Source organism: Lygodium microphyllum, chromosome 25, assembly GCF_053477565.2.
Source record: "Lygodium microphyllum isolate KBCC chromosome 25, Lygodium_microphyllum_v1.1.10, whole genome shotgun sequence".
NCBI lineage: Eukaryota > Viridiplantae > Streptophyta > Polypodiopsida > Schizaeales > Lygodiaceae > Lygodium > Lygodium microphyllum.
This window is the reverse complement of record NC_141159.1, coordinates 126,145,789-126,165,882: the sequence shown is the minus strand read 5'-3', so window position 1 is coordinate 126,165,882 and position 20,094 is coordinate 126,145,789. Positions and strand designations below refer to the sequence as shown.

The window sequence follows — 20,094 nt, the reverse complement described above, 5'->3', positions numbered from 1 at the left end:
TCTAGTTCCTCCATGATCTCTGCGGCACATCTTGCGGTTCCCACTCCTCAGGGACCCCCTCAATCCTTGAATCTCGAAGTGTGTCACAGGCCCAACGAGGAGGAGGCCAGACCTCTCCCCGTCGCTCTCCATCTGCTGAAGACTCAGGAACATCCACCAACAGAAGCTCCACGAGAGTGGCCGATGGAAGTGAAGACTCTGAATCAGAAAAAGAATCTCCATCAAAAGACTCTGGCTCCAAAGAAACTGTCTCGAGAGCCCAACTCTCCCCTAGATCTCCAAGAACGGGATGCTTCTCACCCCTCTCTGTGGCCGGAACTTCCACGAACCGCAAATCTCGGCTCGTGTAGACATCCTGCTTAACGGGATCAAACAGACGATAACCTTGGGACTAGGAGCTGTAGCCAACAAAATCCAATCGTCAGGAAGCCGCCTCGAACTTGTCACGCTGCGTCTTTGGGATGTGCACATAAGCGTCACACCCAAAGATCCTGAAATAAGAGACATCAAGCTTAGTCCCAAAGTAAGCCTCAAAAGATATCATCCTATCAACGGCCGAAGTGGGAGATCAATTGAGAATGTGAACTGCAGTAGCCACTACCTCGGCCCACAGAAACTGAGATGTCTGTCAACGCTCCATCATGGTGCAAGCCATCTCAATCACACTTCGGTTTTTCCACTCCAAAATGCCATTCTCTTGGGGAGTGTTGGTGTTAACTCCTAGTGAATGCCCCTATCTGCACAAAAGAGAGCAAACTCATTAGACATAAATTCACCTCTCTTGTCTAAACGCATGATCTTCAATCATTGGCCAGAACGGTTCTCCTCAAAGAGAAGCCAATCCTTGAAGTGAAAGAAAGCCTCTGACTTCAAAGTCAAGAAATAGGCCCAAATCATCCTACTATAGTTATATACGATCAACATGAAGTACAAGCTCCCCTTCAAGGACTCGGTCCTCATCGGGCCACAAAGATCCGTAGATACAAGCTCCATGGGTGAGGTAGACCACCTCAAAGCTTTGTGAGGAATCGCATCCCGATGCAATTTCCCACAAATGTAGGAGACACATGGCTAAAGGCTCACCGCTATATCCAGCAAACCTTGGACAAATGATTCTTGTGACGCCTTCTGAAGGTACTCATAGTTCAAGTGGCCAAACTAAGCATGCCAAAGCTCGGACTGTATCTAATGGTAAGAAGAAGAGAGGTAAGAGCTATAAAAGACTTCAACTTGTAGATGCCATCCTCCTCATACCCTGCAAAGAGAACCTTCCTCGATCCACGATCAATAACTCGAATAGTATCACTGTCAAACTCCAAGATACCAAGAGAACAAATCTTATGGACCGAAAGCAAATGATACCCCAAGCTTGGCACGTGCAACACCTCAGAAGTGTGGGTACCACCACATCCATCTTGTATCTTACCCCACGCAGCAATAGACACAAAAGAGCTGTCTCCAATGAGAATATGCCCACGCGAAAGTCGCAAATGGGCAACACCATCGAAAGGAGTCATGTGCCGTGAGGCACCACTGTCCACAATCCACTCTCAAGCCTAAGAAGCTGTCATCGCCGCATCAGAAGTCTTCGATGTAGAGTCCTCAATGACTGCTAAGTATAGAAAAGCAGCTGATGAGGGTGCAACCACCGCTCCAGAATCCTTTGTGTCCTTCTTCTTGGTATCCTTCTTGTCTTTGTCGGGACAATCCTTCTTCCAATGACCGGTCTTACCATAAATATAGCAAGTCGATTCCTTCTTGTCCTTCTTGGATTTGTTATCCTTCTTCTTCTTTTGGTCCTTCCCCTTTTTCTGAGAGGCTTGACCAACCAATGCCTCCGATTTAGAAGTATTATGTCCCTCCAATTGTTCCTCTTCGTCCAAGACCATAGGAACCAACTCTTCCCACCGAAAAGTCGACTTCCGCCCTGAAGCAACAAGGACGGAATAAAAAGTACCTGATCGTGGCGGCAACTGAGACAGTAAAATGATCGCCATATCTTCGGAGGAAATAGGCTTCCCCGCATTTTAAACCTGCATCTTAAGCTACTAAAGCTTGTTGATGTGTTCCCAAAGCGAAGAAGACTTATTCACAGACAAGGTCCACATCTGCACCTCCAAAGAAATCCTCTTTATCAAGGTCATCTAATTGTACATTTGCTCGAGCTCCAATCATATCTCTCGAGCCACCGACAAGTGCTCGATGTGCGCTATCAGACTATAGTGCAAGACAGAAAAAAAAAAAACGAATCCTAGCATTCAGTTTGTCCCAATGAGATTAGGCCTTGGTCAACTCCACACGAGCACTGGAAGAGAGTTTGGACTCATCTAGCATCGAGGGCCAATTGATCTTCTCCAACACAAGCTCCTCCAAATCATAAAACTCCAGAATGGCCAACATCATCACCCGCCAGATGCGGTAATTGTCACCATCAAGCTTCTGATCCGATGGAAGAGCCGGTGGGACAAGCAACTTCTTCTTCATGATCGCCTAGAACTCCAATCAGCCTCTATAGACATGTTCACCTGCAATGCCTACACAAACGCAAAAGCAGCCCCCTCTAACTATGTAAACACAGCCTGATAGGGCTGTTTCCGTCTCTGCCTGTACCTTCTTCATCCGCTAAAGGCAATGAAAAGGTTAAATATGCAATGGAAGGCCTAAAACGCAGCCTTCCTCCCCATCAATCAACAAAAACCTGCAGCAAATTTACCAATTGGACTCCTTCCCCACACGCCCACGCTCGCTTCAACCTTAATCAAATCCGCAACCGTCCCGTTCGCCCTCGAATCCTAGAAACACAGCCTTGTGTCGTGCTGAAATCTCCTCTTCAGATAGGTTCAGCCCTCAATCAATCCATCTTCACCGCTCTGATACCATGTCAGAGTGCAGCGATGCGGAAGTGTAGAACAAAGACTGAGAGAGAGTGAACACAAAGAGAAGAGAGAGAAAAGGAGACTGTAAACGCAGAAAATCTGCAGTATAGTATGTCGTATAAGAGTGCAGAAATATACATGAGAGCAGAGGAAATATCTGCATGTGTCTCCAACTTGCTGATCTCGATCTCCATTTGCCCGAGCACAATATGTCTCAGCCAACAATTCTCAATATCAGAATCTGAATTAATGAATGACTGAGTGTGCCACCAACTAGCTATTTATAGCCAAAAAATAGAAAATGCTTGAACCAGGTCGATCGCAGTAAATATAGCCGACTAAATAAAATAATGATAAAACAATCCAATTGCAGCCCGCATTGTCCAACTGCAACTGCTGATGTGGCACTATACTGCCTGCCGCTAACGTGTCCTTTGTCTGGCCAGGAAAACATGTTGTACCAAACCCTACTATACAGAAACCCTAACACAGCCTATCCAGGGATGACGCAACCTCTAACACAAGAAGCATCAAAGATGCAAATAGAATCAAGGCTTATTCTACCCTCTCTACCCATATCCAAGAAGCTGGAAGGACGAACTATCCTCTATGGTCTTGTAGAGTCAAGCGCATTCTTCATACTTACAACCTTAAGGATTTTTTTGCAATGCATATACCATGCCAACCTACTATGCATTCTCATAATGGTATGACTTCATGCTCTCTACCAGATCCAAGCATTTGGACATTGTCTCTCCCTCGAGATGATACTACAATAGCTCTCTGTCACGCAAATTCCCATGCGATGAGGGATCACAAGAGATTCAAGATGAGCTCCCATCCCTTGGTCAGGACATTTCCCCAAAGGACTTAGCTTTGACACTTCTCTCACTTCTTCCATCATGACATATGATGTATTCTACACCAATCTTCTCACCTCTCATACATAGGAGACTATCAATTGGGAGGAGCTAGTTGTATTTGTGCTTAAGGAGGATGCAAATCACTAAGGGAGAGATTCTAATAAAGTGTGTGCACATAACCGTGCTTTTGTGGCCTTATCTAATGTATCAAACCAGCCCAACAGAAGAAAGGGAAGAGAACGAAGTCAAAGTCATCTTCAAACTCTGGTACATACATTGTAGGGAAGCATAGAGGATATGCCACATGTCCTCATGTGGGATGGCCTCACTTGGCATGACTCTCCTAGTACCCCTTAATTATATATTGTAAGGATACCCTCTACAAACAAACTTAAGTTCCTAGCATATTTAGAACTAGAGTGAGGAATCCTCTCTTGCAAAAGAAAACTCCCTTTTATAGGCTTCCTTAATCCCCTTGCAAGATAACCACAAAACATTTCACACCCGAAATTCACGGTTACCATGCCCCTATCTTTATCGCCTCATCTTAACATTCTCAAACGCTGACTCTAGGCATCACACAATGACATTGGCATCAGCTACCCGGTTGGCATTGCTAGATGCCTAACCATGATTGGGCACGCCTAACTCTAGGGCTTGGGATATTGCACCCTATTAGAGCCAGGTAGCGAGCGGGACTTTTTAGGTATAAGGTAAGTGAAAAAAATACACACTCTCTCTACCTAGAACAGATGTACTGGGGATACGTTGATCGTACTGACTGACTACGGACTAACTAGATTACTCTCAAGACATGTTTTGTTTTGCTTTGTTGTGTGTAACCAGTATAATTATATCAGAGTGGTAATACCTTGCTTGTGATGGCCTGTGGAAGATAATCGTATGTTTTCGTCTGTGAATCCAAGAAGCCGGGGATGCGGGAAGGATTCTTCGAATCTCGATCTCACATGTGCACTTACAAAGCAACGAAACATGCATTATGGACCGGTCTTGTGCAAAGGCAGAATTAGAGAAATCGTTTGTGACAACAGAAACCTCAAGTACGCCATGCCATCCGCACCGAAAACTCCTGCGAATCACGCGTGTCGAGATCCAAGGATTTGAATCTGTGAAGAAGGGCTGGTCTCTTCAAGAACAGACCACTCGAGGCCGAATGGATTGACTGGTTTCGCGGCTTCGAACGCGGAGCGAGGAGGGACCGAAAGCCCAGACAGAAACCGTCCTCTGCGCTTTTGTCTTTCTCGCTCCCCGCTTTTCGATCAAAGGTTTGGTGTAGCTTTTGTATGGTCTATTTATTAATAGTCGATGTTTACACGAAGACCCAGTGCCCCTGGAAAACATCTTTTCCCAGCTCGCCTTGCATGGTCAGGACTATAGGTGCTTTTTCTTTTTTTTCCTCCCTCCTCGTAAGACAAGGACCATAGTTTTCATTTTCAGGTGATAACTTTTGCTCACTCGTTCTCTTTTTTTAAACAATGTCATATTTATTAAAATTCACTTTTATCCTAAGGATTGAAATCTTCGTAATTTGATTCACTTTCTATTGTGGGATTATTCACACCTTTCTAGATTATACTTGCCTATTTGATCACAAAAAGAGAGAGATTATTTGCACCTTTTTGGATTCTTCTAGTCTATCTAATTGAGAGAGAGAGAGAGAGAGAGAGAGTTGTAGATGAAAAACAAGACTAATCAATGATCATACCATATTTTGAGAGAGAGATGGCATAGGTAGGACCTACTACCACTGCCAACAGTGATGGAGCTGGCGATATAGATGTGGATCATCTCAAGTCCATGGCAAATTAATGCCTCCTTATCATTACATGGAGGATCATTGAACACCCCCTCATCAAAGTAGCTACAATTTTCATTAACACATTGATTCCATGTGCTTTCGCATGCATTATCACATATAATGATGAAAAAGCTACCTATTGCATGTATCTTTGACCTTAAATATAACTCTGTGCTATGGATCTGTGCTTGTACACGAAGAAAGCCCATGACGATTCTTTACTGATTTTGGTACTCTATGTGGATGACATGCTTTTAGCAGGGACAACTCATGAGGAGCTAGATGCTCTTAAGGCTCAGCTCAAGAAGAGCTTTGAGATGAAAGATCTAGGACAGGCCTCTCATTCATATACTTGGTATGCGTATTATGCACGACAGATCTCAGGGACTACTCTATCTGTCACGAGGGAGTACATTCATAAAGTCCTTGAGCGCTTCCGTATACAGGATGTTAAGCCTATTGGGTATCCATTACCTTCTCATGTGAAGGTTTCACAAGCCGATTGTCCGTAGACAGATGAGCAGAGGGCTGAGATGGCCAAGATTCCCTATACATCAGCCGTGGGTAGTCTTATGTATGCCATGATAGCCACCCGTCCAGATATTGCTTTTGCAGTTGGGGTTGTGGTACGTTATATGGCTACACCTAGCAACAAACATTGGGATGTCATGAAGGGTATCATGCAGTACCTGAAGGGCGCAACAGATATGTGTATTTGCTATGGCATCCAGGATACACGAGTTGTGGGGTACACTGACTCTGATTATGCATGATATGCAAATAGTATGAAGTCCACTTCTGGCTATGTGTTCACTTATGCTGGAGGGGCTATCTCTTGGATGTTTAGGGCGCAGAAGTGTACAGCTCTTTCTACTACAGAGGCTGAGTATATTGTAGCCACAAAGGCTTGCAAGGAGCCTATCTAGTTAGGCCATTGCAAACCTTGGTATGACATATGCTATGCCTACACTGCATTCGGATTCTATGAGTGTCATTCAGTTGGCCAAGAATCCGGTCTTCCATGCAAAGATGAAACATATTGAGGTGAGGTATTACTTCATTCATGAGGTCGTTGAGGACAGGTCTGTTGACCTTATTAAGATTCCAACTGAGCAAAATCCTGCAGACTTGCTCAAGAAGAGCCTCACTATAGAGCGCTTTGCCTTCCTCAGGAGATTGATGGGCATTGGATGAGATGATGTCTCTTTTCTCATCCTATTGAACATGTGCACATGTTGTATTGTCTTTTCTTTTCTTTTCTCTCTCACTGAGGTAGATTCACCTTTAAGTGGGAGGTTGTTGGGGATAAAGGTGCCTTCACCTAGCTGCTCATGTATTACTACACTTTACTACACTGACAGTACCCGCCACTACACACTGTAGGTGGCGGGCGCATATCATAGTCACTTCTTTTTTATTCTTTTAGTGACAATTTGAATAAAGGAAGGCCTGGCCACACATTGTGGTTGTTAGAGTTCCCACTTTTGAGTCTCTCTCTCTCTCTCTCTCTCTCTCTCTCTCTCTCTCTCTCTCTCTCTCTCTCTTGCTCTTGCTCTTGCTCTCTATCCGCCATAGCTCTCACCGCCAAGCTTCTTCCTCATGGGTTCTACTTCCCTTTCAACTAGTATCAGAGCAAATGCATTGGAGCTTGCCCAGCATTCTCTTCAGTCCAGATTTGAAGAGCTTCAACTCGAGCTTCAATGGCAGCCATGGCACCTTCATTTGCAGGTATGTTTTAATCTCATGCCTCCTCCCTAATCTTTTGGCCTTCATTCGACACCTTGCAGGGCCCCCTAATCATTGCCAAGTGCTCAGTAGCACTACTGAAGACCCCCCAGCCCCACCAGGAGCAGCCAGCACAAAATGCAGTGCATTTTTAGGGGACTAGACTGATCTACTCCTAGCATTTTCAACTCCTTCCCCGACTTCCCGACATTGTTTGCAACCTTTCCAATCATCTTTGAACTCCCCAACATTGGTTCTTGGCTCCCAACAATCGATACAAATGCTTCCACCTTTAGCCATTGCTGTATACAAAGGCGCCTCTGCCTGGCCGCCCGTGTATTACTATACTTTACTACACTAACAATACCCACCATTGCACACTGCAGGTGGTGGGTGCCTATCACAATCACTTATTCTTTGTTTTTTTTAGTGACAATTTGAATAAAGGAAGGCCTGGCCACACATTGCGGTTTTTGAAGTTCCCACTTTTGACTCTCTCTCTCTCTCTCTCTCTCTCTCTCTCTCTCTCTCTCTCTCTCTCTCTCTCTCTCTCTCTCTCTCTCTCTCTCTCTCTTGCTCTTGCTCTTGCTCTCCATCCAACATAGCTCTCACCGCCAAGCTTCTTCCTCCTGGGTTTCACTTCCCTTTCAACTAGTATCAGAGCAAATGCATTGGAGCTTGCCCAACATTCTCTTCAGCTCGGATTTGAAGAGCTTCAACGGCAGCCATGGCACTTTCATTTGCAGGTATGTTTTAATCTCATGCCTCCTCCCTGATCTTTCAGCCTTCATTCGACACCTTGCAGGGCTCCCTAATCATTGCCAACTGCTCAGTAGCACTACTGAAGACCCCCCAACCCCACCAGGAGTAGCCAGCACAAAATGCAGTGCATTTTTAGGGGACTAGGCTGATCTACTTCTAGCATTTTCAGCTCCTTCCCCGACTTCCCGACATTGTTTGCAACATTTCCAATCATCTTCGAACTCCCCAACATTGGTTCTTGGCTCCCGACGATCGATACAAATGCTTCCACCTTTAGCCATTGCTATATACAAAGGCGCCTCCACCTAGCCACCCGTGTATTACTACACTTTACTACACTAACAATACCCGCCACTACACACTACAGGTGGCGAGCGCCTGTCACAATCACTTAGTCTTTGTTCTTTTAGTGACAATTTGAATAAAGGAAGGCCCGACCACACATTGCGGTTGTTGTCAAAGTTCCCACTTTTGAGTCTCTCTCTCTCTTACTCTTGCTCTCCATCCGCCATATCTCTCACCGCCAAGCTTCTTCCTCATGGGTTCTACTTCCTTTCAATTGGTATCAGAGCAAATGCCGGTGCGCAGATCGGTCGCTGTTTGCTCACGTAGTGAATCCCAGAAGGTCCCCAAGAACAATGAACTCTACTTTTTTGCACAAAAAACAATGTAAAAGCATGAACGACAAGAAGCAAGAGACCAATTGGGTTCAATCTCCCCCCATGCCTTGTGTGAGCGCTTCACAAAGCATGTATTTTATGTATATTTCAATCTTTATGCTCAATAATAGCCCAATTTACAAAAATATGACAAGCTTTTAGCTTTTGAGTTTGCTTTCTACAAAAATAGGAAATAAAGCTAATGGACGTGCCCATAGAGTCTGGCACGCCCAACACAATGTCCAAATAGAAATAACATATCCGTGTGCATATGCGCATACAAAATAATAATCAATAATCAATGCCTCAATAGACATAACAAAATATAGGCGTGATACCTATCAAAATATAATCCAAAGGTTGAATACTCGCTAGACTCCAATGCTTTCCTCCGCCACTGCTGCTATCTCTACACATCAACTGAAGCATTCACAATCGTTAGTAAAATAATACAATTAAACCGACAAAAGTGAATACCCAGCAGTCTTCAGCTACATAAATAAATCAACTGGTTAGAAATAAATCCTAACCTTAATTTATTACGAGTGCGCACTCTAAACTCATAAACGTTTATTAATTTAATATGCATTTTGCGGAATCACCCGCTATGGAATCACCCATGTACACACTAAATTAATGAAACGCCCGAAAAGGACAGGCGTCCCCATCAACTTCTCGCACAAAGAATCCACTTTGTGTATGAGCCCCGGTCATCTAAGTTTACGGAATCCACTGTAAAACCTCACGGAATCCACCGTGTAATATGCCTCCTGGCATCATACCCCCGGGGTGGGATAGCAATTGACCTCAATTGCTATTACCTCAATGTGGAGCTAACAGAGTGGGAAAAGCATTTAAGTCTCTAGCGTGCATCGATTGTGCTTCCTCTATAGGATGGTTCTTAAATTTTACTAGATATTTAGAATACCTTCGGCTAGCTCTAGTGGTCATATAGTCAGTGTCTATGATGGCTTCTGGTTCAAGTATTTCAGTCTCTTCCTCTAGTAAAGGTGGGTTTTCATAAACAGGGTGGACAGGTAATTGGCCTCTAAATGGTCTCAATAAACTAATGTGAAATGTATTGTGAATTTTCCAATGAGATGGTAATTCTAATTTGAATGCATTATCATTAATCTTATGAATGATTCTAAATGGTCCATAGAATCTAGGAGCTAATTTGACAACTAGATGTCTATCTACACTTTGCAGTCTACGTTTTTCTATTCTCAGCCAAACATAATCATCAACTTTGAAAGTGATGGCTTGTCTTTTCTTGTTAGCTTGTTTGGTATATGATTGTTGGGCTTTAACAATCATATCCTTAACCTCATCAAAAATACTGTTATGCATACTAGCAATATCATCAGCACTCTAAATTCTATTGGACAAAGATGCAACAGGTGTAGATAATCTATATCCATAAATGACTTCAAAAGGTGCTTTCTTTGTTGATGTGTATGGTGTATTGTTGTATGCAAACTGTAATAAACGCAAATGAGTGTCCCATGTCTGAGGTTTAGAGATAGTATATGCATGTAAAAGATCTAGAATGGTGCTGTTTGTGGCTTCTGTTTGTCCATTAGTTTCTGGATGAAATGCAGATGAGAAATCAATCTTTGTGCCTAGATTAGCAAACAGTGTAATCCAAAAATTGTTACAAAATCTAGAATCACGATTTGAAATGATAACTTTTGGCAATCCATGGTTAGTAAAAACAGTTTTAAAAAATAATTGTGCTGCTTGTGATGCTGTTAAAGTTTTCTTACATGGAATGAAATATGCTTACTTACTAAATCTATCTACAACTGTCCAAATTATATCATGGTTAGATTTAGTATTTGGTAAACTAGTAATAAAATCCATAGAAATATGTTCCCAAGGTTTAGATGGAATAGACAAAGGCATTAGTAATCCATACTGTTTACCATGATGTCTCTTTATTCTTTGACAAATCAAACATTCAGAAACGAAATTAGATACATCTGCATCCATATGCGGCCAATAAAAATCTTCAGTTAACATACGTAATGTAGATATGATACCTCTATGACCTTGATATGGGGGACAATGAATTTCATTCAAAACAAAAGATCGGAATGGAATAGTAACACACAGTCTCTTTTCATAAAACATAAATCCATCATTATATGACAATGAATCAACAGGAATGAAATTATTTTGAACTAATTTATTCCAATCAGAATGAAAAGTAATATCCTGGTGATATGTATCTTTCATAGCAATCAAAGAATCAAAAGATATGACAGAAATATTATGAATTGCACGTCTTCTACTCAATGCATCAGCAACTACATTTTCTTTTCCAGGTTGGTATTGAATGATAGGATGAAAACTTTGAATGAAGGAAGCCCATTTGATATGATGGTCAGAAATTTGGGGTTGGCTATGTAAATGTCTAATGCTTTGATGGTCGGTCTTTATCATGAATTCTGAACCCATTAATTAGTGTTTCCACTGTCTTAATGCTTGTACAACTGCTAATAGTTCTTTGTCATATGTTGAATATTTCAGCTCAGAGGGTTTCAGCTTACAACTAGAATATGCTATAGGATGATTGTCTTGCATTAGTACGGCTCCTATTCCTGATCCACTAGCATCGGTCACAACTAGAAAGAATGGTCTATTAAAGTCAGGCAATTGTAAAACAGGGGCATTGGTTAATGCACGTTTCAGTAAGTCAAAGGATTTCTGTTGGTTTTCGGTCCATTGATAAACAATTCCTTTCTTGAGAAGTTTGGTTAATGGTAAAGCAAGTAATGAAAAATTACGTACAAACTTCCTATAGAAACTAGCAAGACCAAGGAATGAGTGTAATTCATGCACGTTTTTAGGAACAGGCCAATGCAATATTGCATCAATTTTCTTAGGATCAACTTTAATTCCTTCAGATGATATAATATGACCTAAATATTCTATTTCTGTCTTAAAGAATTCACTCTCTTCAAGATTTGCAAACAGTTGATTTTCTTTCAATAATTGAAAAACTAATGACAAATGCTCATAATGCTCTTTCTCATTTTGACTAAACACCAAAATATCATCAAAGAAAATAATCACACAGTACTGATATTTCAAAAAGATACGGTTCATCATTCTACTGAAGGTAGCAGGTGCATTAGTCAATCCGAATGGCATGACTAAGAATTCGTAATGGCCAAACTGTGTTCTGAATGTAGTCTTAAATATGTCAGATTTATCTAGCCTCACCTGATGATATCCAGACTTAAGGTCAATTTTACTAAATATAGAAGATCCTTGCAGTTTGTCCATAAGGTCATCAACTCTAGGTATAGGATACCTATTCTTTACAGTGATCTTATTTAAAGCTCGGTAGTCAATACACATATGATAGGTATTATTCTTTTTCTTGACTAAGAGTACAGGTGCACCGAATGGAGAACTGCTAGGTCGAATTAAACCTCTATTTAGTAATTCCTCAACTTGACTCTGGATTTCTTTTTGCTCTATTTGATTGTGCCTATATGGTGCTTTGCAAGGTGGTTGTGTGCCAGGTATTAAATCAATCTTATGGTCTTCTGGACATGAAGGAGGTAAACCTGGTGGTAGGTCTTCTGCAAAACAGTCCTTAAAATATGCAAGAAATTCCTTATGCCTAGGGTGCATATGATTTTCCTTTGCGTGCAATTCATTCACCCAAATGAGATATGATTTAGTACTCTTGCGTAATGCACATTTTGCTTGAGTATGCGAAAGCAGTGGAAAAATATTAGATGCATACATACCATATAATGTAATAGATTTTCCTTGAAAATTAATATTCATTATGTGCGTGGAATAATCTATATTTGGATTATGCTGGTGTCTCCAAGGCATTCCTAAAATAATGTCACTCGACTGTAATGGAACAACTAAGAAATTTCTTCTTTCTGTATATAAACCAATTTGAATCTCTAAATCTTGAACTTCTTGTGTACCATTATATCTAGTATCTAAAAATGCAGCTTTTATGCGATAATGCATAGGTACAGTCTGTAATTTTAATTCCTTTACAAATTTTGCTGAAATAAAGTCACGAGTACTACCATCATCATGCAATATAGTCTTTTCCTTTCCATGAACCAAACATTTCATAGTCAATAATGAATGTGGAGTAGGCATACCTGGTAAAGTGTCGGAAGTAGTAGTAGTGTCATCCTCATCTTTAGTGAAATCAGGCATATCCTCATGCTCGTCTTCGTTCATGGCTCCAAGATAGTTGATATGTGCTGGTGGCTTCTTTGAATGACAATTTGCTGCGAGATGCCCAGGCTGGTGACATTTATAGCATACTATTGGCTTGGCTTTGGTTACATTATTTTCAATGGCTGGAAGTCTGGGTACATTTGGATTGGCTTGTGGAATAGGCTTAGGATTTGGATTGACATTGGATGGTAATGTAGGTGGTTTAGCCCAATTCTTGCGGAAAGATGGTAAAGAGAAACGACCTGGATTAAACCTTCTAAAATTGGAATTGAATTGTTTAGATCCATAATTACCATTGACTTGGAGTTGCTGTGGTCGTGAGCTAGTGAGATGGCGTCTTCAAGGGTAGCAGGCTTGAACATGTTCACTTTAGCGTAGTAATGTCCAAGAATTCCAGACATATACTTCCGCTTATGTGTCGTCTCTGGTACGTCTTCAAGCATGCGTAGTTGTAGGAGTGCATTCCAAAAATGCTCTGTATATTGTGGTATAGGCTCACGATCCCGTTGTTGAAGTAGATCCCATTACTTGATAGCCCTCTCATGAAATTGCGGTGGAAGGAAATTCTGCATGAACTTCTTCTTGAAATCTTCCCAAGTAGCAGGATATTCTATGCTCTTGCGTACTACAGTCCACCAAAGTGATGCTCTGTCTACCAGATGATTAGTAACACACTTGATTTTATCTTTTTCTGGATAGGTTTCCTCATGGAAATAGTCATCAAACTGGCTAATGAATGATAAAACAGTCTTTCCTTCTCGTATGCCATTGAAAGTGCGAAATTTGAAACTTCGTTTACTTATCTTTGATTCCTTGCGAATGGTTTGAGCTTCAAGGGTGGCGTCGATAGTACATCGAATCAAATCTTCAGCTTGAGGTTATTCTTTGTCGGTAGACGCTCTTTGTAATTTTGTCAATTGCGCTTGCAATGCTTGCCTAGCCCTTCATTCTTCTTCCAATTGCAGCATGATTAGATCTAGCTTTTGTTCCATAGTAGGCTCAGGTAGGTCGTCTTCAGCCATAGGATCATCCATATGTGGAGTCGTCATCCTGTAAAACTCAAAAGACCTTTCTTACTTAAAATCAGGTTAGCGGGATGAGCGTAGCTCAAATTCGGGGTTACAAGGCTATGTATTTTTGGGTATTTCTTTCTCAATTTTCAGAAAATCTGCAATATTTCCTTCTTCTTATGCTGAAAATACTTCAGTGAACCTGCGGATAGGTAGAATACTTTGCCACGAACAACTTTGCAGTTCAGAGTTTTTGCGCAGGAACAGCCCTTCTAGGAGTTTTGAGCACTAGTCAGTTCTGACTCGAGTTGACTAGTCTGACTTGCAGAGTTGCAGACTTAGCCGACTTGCAGAGTTGCAGACTTGCAAAACTTAGGGAACTTGCAGAACTTGATTCCAGTCGACTTGCAGGACTTGACTTCGGAGGTGCAGGACCTGAAGTTTATTGACTTACTTGCCTTGTATGACTTGACTTGAGTAGTTTAGCTTTGACTTAAGGGATTAAGCTTGAGAAGCTTAATCAAAATCAATCGTCTGATTTCGTGGGGGGGGGGCCGTTTTCAGCACGGCGCGAAAAACGCGGACACCTCCTGAGATACCATGGCGAAAAAATTTGAAGCTTCTAAGCTTAGTCTTAAGCCTTGTTGAAGTAATTAACTATGATATGAAGAAAGCTTATCTCTCTGTTTTGATAACTTGATGATGGAGATGAATGCGTGGTCCTCCGCCTGTACAGCCTGGTCCTTCGCGATCTGAGAGTAGAAACAGGGGTTCTTGATTGCCAGAAGTCTGTCTGTATCAACGGTTCGCGACGAAATTGACTGTAGAGCCCGATCGTTCCTGGAGCTCCGCCTTCGCTCGAGATGGGTAGCGATTGGAAGCTCTTGATCTCGGCTCCGCTCTGATACCACTGGTGCGCAGATCGGTCGCTGTTTGCTCACGTAGTGAATCCCGGAAGGTCCCCAAGAACAATGAACTCTACTTTTTTGCACAAAAAACAATGTAAAAGCATGAACGACAAGAAGCAAGAGACCAATTGGGTTCAATCTCCCCCCCATACCTTGTGTGAGCGCTTCACAAAGCATGTATTTTATGTATATTTCAATCTTTATGCTCAATAATAGCCCAATTTACAAAAATATGACAAGCTTTTAGCTTTTGAGTTTGCTTTCTACAAAAATAGGAAATAAAGCTAATGGACGGTGCCCATAGAGTCTGGCACGCCCAACACAATGTCCAAATAGAAATAACATATCCGTGCGCATAGGCGCATACAAAATAATAATCAATAATTAATGCCTCAATAGACATAACAAAATATAGGCGTGGCGCCTATCAAAATATAATCCAAAGGTTGAATACTCGCTAGACTCCAATGCTTTCCTCCGCCACTGCTGCTATCTCTACACATCAACTGAAGCATTCACAATCGTTAGTAAAATAATACAATTAAACCGACAAAAGTGAATACCCAGCAGTCTTCAGCTACATAAATAAATCAACTGGTTAGAAATAAATCCTAACCTTAATTTATTACGAGTGCGCACTCTAAACTCATAAACGTTTATTAATTTAATATGCATTTTGCGGAATCACCCGCTATGGAATCACCCATGTACACACTAAATTAATGAAATGCCCGAAAAGGACAGGCATCCCCATCAACTTCTCGCACAAAGAATCCACTTTACGTATGAGCCCCGGTCATCTAAGTTTACGGAATCCACCGTAAAACCTCACGAAATCCACCGTGGAATATGCCTCCTGGCATCAAATGCATTGGAGCTTGCCCAGCATTCTCTTCAGCCCGGATTTGAAGAGCTTCAACTTGAGCTTCAACGGCAGCCATGGCACTTTCATTTGCAGGTATGTTTTGATCTCATGCCTCCTCCCTGATCTTTCAGCCTTCATTCAACACCTTGCAGAGCCCCCTAATCATTGCCACGTGCTCAATAGCACTACTGAAGACCCCCTAGCCACCAGGAGCAACCAACACAAAATGCGGTGCATTTTTAGGGGACTAGGCTGATCTACTCCTAGCATTTTCAGCTCCTTCCCCGACTTCCCGACATTGTTTGCAACCTTTTCAATCATCTTCAAACTCCCCAACATTGGTTCCTGGCTCCCGGCGATCGATACAAATGCTTCCACCTTTAGCCATTGCTGTATACACAGTCCTAGGACTGTCAAAAATAGGGCAACACTTGACATTTGATGTTTGATGCTTTGTTGTTGTAATATAGTGGGTTAAAGCTCATTTACTTGGTGTATGCATTGGTTCTTTGATACGGGGTGCTTACTAGAGATTTGAATGATCATACCAATGTATTTGGAGATTGTCAAATGCTTATTTCTGGTTTCGGAATGCTTTTGAGCTTGGATTAGGCTCTGTCTTGGTCGTTATTCACTGGCGTTGGGATTGAGTTGGCATGCTTTGGACTGACTTATGCCTATTGTCACTGCTTGACATTTAGGCTTCTTGCATTTATACTTTGGTCAGATATGGATGCTAATTAGTTTGCCCATGCTTGATAGTCACTTGGAGCTTCATCTATGGATGTATTTGAGCATTTTGAATCTACTGGGCATTACATTTGGTTGTCAATTACATGCTATTTGAATGCTTTCAGGCTCATGCATTACGGGTCTGATATAGCTTGGGATTTACGCTCCCGATGTATCCTACTAGGATTTGGAATGTCTGATGCTATGTACTCTATGTATTTGAGCGTTGCTTGCTCTATTTGCATTTGACTTTACTTCCAGTGGGAGCCTCTTGGCATATTTAGATGTACACAGAGTTTTACTTACACTTGAGCTTGAGCTTGTGGAACAATTACATGCATTTGCTCTCTTGAGAGCTTTATGTCAGTTAGTCTGTAGTGGGTTAATTTGATACGCCTATTGGGGCATGCACCTATCTCTATCATAGATTTGTCAGTGTTGTATGCATCTTGGATGGTTATGCATTGAGCTTCTTGCTCTATTAGTTGTGCTTGTGCTTGGTCTCTTCTCTTATCCCGAGACCCATTACATGCATGACTTCTAGACCTATGAGATGTATCTTGCCTGATAGGTTATTGGTTTGACAGTTCTTGGTACCTTCTTGCCCCTTGACACTCACTATTGGATGTATCTTGCTACTTGGCAGTGCAGTGACATTTGTATCAGTGATTGCTTCACTTTGAGACAGTTTTACATACTGCTGTAATTTATTCTAGCAAGTTGAAATCTGCAGATTTCGAGCACTTGTATGAGGGTAATGCTTACTGTTTGATGTTCTCTTGGTCATATTTGGTGGATAGGTGGTTCTCTTGGTGATATCCACTCTTTCAGCCAATTTTAGCAGTGGTTTTAGTGTATTTCCTACTAATTATAGCAACCTGTAATTTTGCATTTTTGCTTTGATTTGGGACAGTATGGCTAGTCATTTAAAAGACACGGCTCTCTTTAACATTGCCAAGTTGGATGGTATCAACTATGGGTATTAGAAGTCCCAAATACGACAGGTTTTGGTGCAGAAGTTGCAAATTAAACCATTGTGTTTCAAAGGTGTTAAACTTGAGGATATGGATGATGATGTTTGGATGGAAGTTGATGAGCTATGCAAGTCTACCATTATCTTGTCACTCTCAGAAGAGGTCCATCATAATGTTATTGAAGATGAGAATCAAAGTGCATGGGACTTATGGGAGAAGATTCATGAGCTTTATATGCAACAGAGTCATGTGTCACAGATGTATTGGTTGAAGCAGTTAATGGACCTTCGCATGAAGGAGGGGACATCCCTATCATCTCATTTCAGCTAGTTTCATGCTGTCATGAAGAATTTATTGTCACAGGGTATTGAGTTTAAAGACAACTTGCACACGTTGCTTTTGCTTGGCACCTTGCCTGAATCATGGGATGTCTTCCGTACTGCCATATGCACAAATAAGCTTGATGGGCTGAAAATCAAAGATGTTGAGAGTGCTTTATTCATTGAGAAAATCAACAAGAGAAACAATGATGCTTCTCGCTCTTCACATGCATTGACCGTTAGAGGTAGCAAACATGGCAGGCATGATAATGATCATAAGGGCAAGGACTCTCCAAGTCAAAGTCACGTAGCCGCAGTAAGTCTCGTGGACAAGAGTCTGATCTTACCTATCATTATTGTGGGAAAGCATGATATATTAGGCCACATTGCCATAAGATATGCGATGATAAGCGCAAGGAAAATGAAAAAGAGAAAGTGTAGGAAAGGTCTTCTGACCGCAATATTGCACCTGCAAAGTCCAATGTGAAGATAGAAGAGGTTAATGTCATGCAGGCCACTAATTCAAATGAGGATTACATACTTGCAGCTTCCTCATGCGATGCCTTACAAGCTTCTAAGACACATTCTATGTATGCGCAGTGTTGGCTTTTGGATTCGGGTGCGTCATTTCATGTGACACCCTATAAATATTGGTTTCATACCTATCGTACCATCTCTAGTTCTATGTGTCTTGGTGATGACAAGTCTCTTGACACTATGGGCATTGGAGATGTTAGGCTGCAGTTTTCTTCTGGCAGTTCTTTTGTTTTACATAATATACGCCATGTACCTGCGTTGACTCGCAGCCTTATGTAAACTAGACAGCTTGATGATGTAGGGTATTTTGTGTCTTTTGGAGACTCTGCATGGAAGATTACTCATGGCAGACTTGTGCTTGCAAGAGGTGCAAAGTCTGGCAGCCTCTATCCCTTACTTGTATTTGGAGCTACCTTGAATCATGTTTTGTCTGTGGGTTCTATTCTCCATGTATCCCTTTGGCATGCTCATTTAGGGTATATGTCTCTTAAAGGAATGAAAATGCTCCGTGCTTTGTAGTATCTTTCACCTTTTGACTCTTCGCAGTTTGACTCTTGTGATCATTGTTTGTATGGCAGACAAACTAGGAATATGCATAAAAAGTATGGTAAGAAACGCATGGGTGAGCCCTTGGCTCTTGTGCACTCAAATGCATGTGGGCCCATACCCTGTCAATCACTAGGTGGGGCAAAGTATTTTGTTACTTTCATAGATGATTACTCACGTAAGGTTTGGGCTTATCCCATAAAGAGAAAATCTGATGTCTTAGACACATTTCAACGTTGGCTTGCATTATCAGAGAACCAGTCTAGGAATAGGCTGAAATACCTAAGGTCGAATAATGGGGGTGAGTATGTATCATGTGCTTTTGAGTAATTTTGTGATGAGCGAGATATTAAGCATCAGTTGATCGCCCCTTACACCCCTCCCCAAAGTGGTATGGCTGAACGCATAAATATGACCATTCAGGAAAGTGTCCGTAGCATGCTTAACCAAGCTAGCTTACCGCATCACTTTTGGGCTGAGGCAGTTACTACTGCAGTCATCTCATTAATATGTCATCTAGCAGTGGCATTGACTTTTAGGTTGCAGAGGAGGTATAGGCAAGCAAGCCCCCTCACATGATCATTTGTGTATCTTTGCATGTGAGGCATTCTGCCATGTGCCCAAAGACAAACGCAATAAGTTGGATCCTAAAAGTGTCAAATGCATTTTCATTGGCAATGGAGATGCACGAGAGATGGGTTACTTTCTATGGGATCCGCAGGCGCGGAAAGTGATCCCTAGCCATGATGTCATCTTTCATGAGAAAAAATGCATATCCAGCATGAGAAAGTGGTTTAGGTACATAAAGTTATCTTTCAGGAGGAGCCACCTGCTCTCGTACAACTTGCTCCATAGCTAGCTAGACAACGTGCAGCATCACCTGATGCTCATGGCCTAGATGTTAGACATACTGATGTTAGACAAGATGTTGGTCAGGCAGCAGAGCCTGGGTTGAGGCATTCTACTAGAGATAGACGACCTCCTGATCGTTTGCCTCTATGGATTATGTATTGGTTACAAATGCAGGAGAGCCTCTCACTTATGATGAGGCTATACACAGGGGTGATTGTCACTCTTGGGAGAGGGCTATGTAGTCTGAGCTTGACTCATTACATAAGAATTAGACTTGGGATTTGGTTTCCTTGCCTCAGGGTAAGAAGGCTTTACCATGCAAGTGGGTGTACAAGCCGAAAAGTACCCCTAGACATCCCAAGCCGGCATACAAGGCTCGATTGGTTGCTAAGGGCTTTAAGCATGAGCATGGTATTGACTTT

The 20,094-nt window shown here is 41.9% G+C and overlaps 1 protein-coding gene across 3 annotated transcripts in view; it reads right to left on the bottom strand.

Moving 5' to 3' along the window:
- LOC148014711 (nonsense-mediated mRNA decay factor SMG7-like) overlaps window positions 1-5,051 on the bottom strand; it is a 66,266-nt gene extending 61,215 nt beyond the window's left edge. For all 3 annotated transcript variants that reach the window (XM_087666747.1, XM_087666746.1, XM_087666748.1), the window contains exons 1-2: window positions 4,796-5,051; window positions 4,611-4,714 (exon numbers count right to left, since the gene is read on the bottom strand). The gene's annotated coding sequence lies outside the window, so the exon portion shown is untranslated. The remainder of the gene's footprint in view (window positions 1-4,610; window positions 4,715-4,795) is intronic.
- Between the last annotated feature and the right edge of the window lie 15,043 nt (window positions 5,052-20,094).